General features: G+C 45.6%; 1 non-coding gene across 1 annotated transcript; it reads left to right on the forward strand.

The window, feature by feature from the left end:
* The first annotated feature begins 2,853 nt into the window (after positions 1 to 2,853).
* On the forward strand, positions 2,854 to 2,925 carry TRNAH-GUG (transfer RNA histidin (anticodon GUG)). Its single transcript has one exon. It is a non-coding gene; the product is annotated as a tRNA-His (tRNA).
* Positions 2,926 to 4,025: the final 1,100 nt, after the last annotated feature.

The raw sequence follows: 4,025 nt of genomic DNA on the forward strand, positions 1-4,025 counted from the left end.
CACATCAGGTACTCATCATCTCTTATTACAACAAATAACAAGCAAGCCTAACAACTTGCCCAGAAACCGAGACCTAACTACGCATCGTGTGAGTGTGTCTACAGCTGTATGGGGCCCAGCCGGGGGGGGGGAAGGGACCCAGGGGAACCCTCCCCAGTGTATGATCCTCCAGGGAGGTCTAGGAGAGGTGTTTCTCGTGCTCCTAACTCCGCAAGTTAAGAGGCCCATCTGCATCGTCATCATAGTCATGTCAGGAGTGTTCCATGCTCCCGCCACCTCTGCCCATAGGGGAGCTATCTGTCTGTTCCTCAGCCCTCTCATTTCTTCCCTCTGAAGTGCCCTTTCTTCTGCCTTGCCAAGGAAGTGTTGTCTGCTTATAGCACGTGTCCTACTTTTATAATGTTTTCAGGGCACTTCGCCCACTTCATATCTAGCCAAAATCCTTTAGCACTGGGAGACCACGTGTCTGCTGAATATCTTACCTCCACCATTGGGTGTATAAAAGGTGTACTTTGGCTCTGTTGTAAATTATTATATAGGGCTCAGTTTGGTTGGGTTGTGAATTGCTGTCAAGCTCTAAATCTCAGAATTCTCTTAGTCACACCTTTTTATGTCTTGCGTACACAGTGAATGTGCTGTGAGACATATTGTTTAGAATTCAGTGGGCTTACCACACGCCCATAGCTTACTTACCATTAATTGTTTTCTATGTCACTCACATTTGCAATATTTCGATTGCTTAGCTCCCATAGACTGAATCTTCCTTTCTTGTGTTCATTCCTCCATGGAGGATGGACCAAGTACATGTGTTCTTTTTGTCTTTCTACAGTACGCTATTTTTTATATTTTAAAAGTGTTTTCGTATCATTCTTGGATGTGCAATGTGCTTTCCAACATTCATGACAAGCATACAGCTTATTTTTCACCCTAAACGCCGTCTCTATTGACACTTTAGTTACTTTCTCACACTGTATTCCTCTACATGACTATACTCTACTCCCCTCAGTGCCACTGTACTCTACACTGTGCAACTCTATACCACTCCACTCTACTCAGTTCTACTCCACTCTAATCTACATTGTTCCACTCTATCACTCCACTCTATGCCACTCTAATCTATGCCACTCCACTATACGCCACTTCACTCTACTTTATGCTACTCCATTCTATGCCACTCCACCCTGTCACTCTCTGCTATGCCCCTCTACTCCACTCCACTCCACTCTACTCTATGCCACTTCCCTTCATTCCTCTCTACGCCACCCTACTTCATAGAATGCCACTTTATGTGACTCTATGCCACTCTGCTCTACATCACTCTAGAATACTCAACTGAACTCTACTCTATACAATTCCACTCTACTTTACTCCTCTCCACTCTATGCCTCTCCACTCTATGCTACTCTACTCCAGTCTACTGTACGCCACTTTATTTTATCCCATTCTACTCTACGCCACTGTACACCACTCAACTCTATGCCACTCTACTCCGTTGCACCCCTCTCTACTCTACGCTACTCTACTCCATGCTACTATACTCCACTCTAAGCCACTGTACTCTCCACCACTAAGCTCTATTCCACTCTACTGTATGCCACTCCATGCCACTCTAATCCACCCCACAGAATGCCACTCTACTCTATGCCACTCCACTCAACTCCATGCCATTCCACACTTTTGCACTCTACCCTACTCTGTGCCTCTCCATTCCACTCCATGCTACTCCACTCTATCCCACTACGCTCTACTCTAGTTCACTCTATGCCACTCCACTTTACTCTCTCCCACTCTACTCTATACTACTTCATTCCATGCCACTTCACTGTACTCCACTCCACTCCATCTCACACAATATCACTCAATGCCACTACATGCGCTCTACTCTATGCCACTCTACTGCACACTACTCTATGCTGTGCCACTCTACACTACTCTCCTGTAGGCCTTTCTACTCTATGCCACTTTTTTCTCTGCTCCTCTCTACACCACAGTGTCACTCCATGCAACGCGACTGTATGCTACTCAACTCCACAACACTCTACTTCATGCAGTCCGACTCCACTCCTCCTAATTCTTTGCCACCCCTCTCCATGACAGACTGTTCTCTGACTCTATGCCATTCCATGCCACTTCACTCTACACCACACTATGCCACTCTACACCACACTACTTTACTCTATGCTACTCTATGCCATTCTATGCAACCTCACTCCTCTCTACCCCACTCTGCTCTATGCCACTCCATTCCTCACAATGCTATTCAACGCCATGCCAAGGCACACCACTTCATTATAATCCACTGTATTCTATGACACATTACGTCACTCTACTCTTTGCACTTCAATCTACTCCCTTCTATGACCCTCCATTCATCACCACTCCATTGTTTGCTAGTCAAGTTTACTCCACTTCATTCCACACAATGCAACTCTAAAGCAGTATGCACCAAGCAGCTGAATGTGTCTGAAGAGACACCCAGAAAAGAAAAAAAAAACAATATGTGGGGGCCTGTTCCGAGCCCCTCCTGGCCTGGAGGAGTTTGGTCGGCCGCTGATTAAGTTTTTGCAGTGTTCACTTCCCCGACCCCAGCACTCATAAAACACTTGAGACTTGCAGGGCAGAGTGGTGGATCTTGTTAAGAAGTCTGGGCTTCTTGGTTTATGGGGAGTCTTGTCACTGGAAGCAGAGAGGTAAATATTTGCTGTGATCTGCTACTCAAAGAAAAGACCCTGATCTAACTTGAAAAGATTGGTTTTAAACAAACGCTAAATCTATCCACTCCACTGACACTTTGACCTTTTTTAAGCCTATCAGAGCCACACCAGGGTAGTCTTTTCAGAGCCCAAGTAGCTCGCCGTGATCGTATAGTGGTTAGTACTCTGCGTTGTGGCTGCAGCAACCTCGGTTCGAATCCGAGTCACGGCATTGCGGGTGGCAATGTCACGGCAGTTGGGCAGCATTTTTATTCTCACTTCTTAATATTTACATGAGTTAAGAGCTTGAACCTAATTTCAACGGTGAAATTAAATGTCTTTGAAGAACGCGTTAACAATGTTATTATTTATTTCATCTTTCTGCGCTTTTACGTTTGTGGCGGTCCTGATGTGAAAAGTATGAGCTCCAGTTTGGTTTCACGGGACCCGGTCAGCAAGAGGGATGGATGTCTGTGTCTCCTGTACCTGCAGCGCCGAGGCTCCTGTGCTGACGCAAAGTAGCTTTCAATGTTGAAAGGGATCCTGCTAGTCAAATATCAGTTTTTGCAACAATTCAGGCCGCAAAGAAAAAAGGTCTAAAAATAAATATTTGTATAGAAAGTAAGACTGAGCTCCCAAGGGTCTGAAAGAAAGAGGCGACGGAGAAGGACACTGAGAGGCGCACTCACCCAATCAGCGTTTGGCTTCATCATCCCGCACCCGACGGATCACCGGGCAGCTAGAGGGAAAGTTTTAAAACTTAAGCCAAGTTTATTAGTCGTGGTCGAATCGTGAATTACACAATTACGCTCCTTTGTGGAATTTGGAGTAATGTGGGGAAAGACATCTACCCAAGAGCGGAGGAAAAGAGCGCGAGCAGCGGCTGTTGTGCCAGTTCTGTTGCATTTAGATCGATTTTCTTGTGCAAAGTGTATATCAGGTTCCTTTCGGATCTGAGCGTGTATTTTGCACCAGGAAAATAGCCTTGTGTAATTCTGTGCAACCTCGCATAATGTTGCTGTAATTTCGCGTAATTACACTGCAGTGAGTTACACTGGTTACGCCCATCCCTACATTTGACTCATGTATAACAGAGAGGTCCGTCCATCCATTGATCCATTCATCTGTCCATCCATCTTTTTGCCTGTGTGCCTGCTTATCTATCTGCTCACCTACCTGTGCATGACTGTGAACCTGTCTAACAGAGTGTTGATGCCTGGCTGTATGCTTTGTTAACACTATAACGCTCATAGGGACATTGAGGAGGACATCTTGGAGCTATGGTTTTTTTTGGTATGAAGCAACCGTTTTCAAATCCTGACAGTCCACACA

This window comes from Pleurodeles waltl, chromosome 12 (assembly GCF_031143425.1).
Source record: "Pleurodeles waltl isolate 20211129_DDA chromosome 12, aPleWal1.hap1.20221129, whole genome shotgun sequence".
In the NCBI taxonomy this organism is placed as follows: Eukaryota; Metazoa; Chordata; class Amphibia; order Caudata; family Salamandridae; genus Pleurodeles; species Pleurodeles waltl.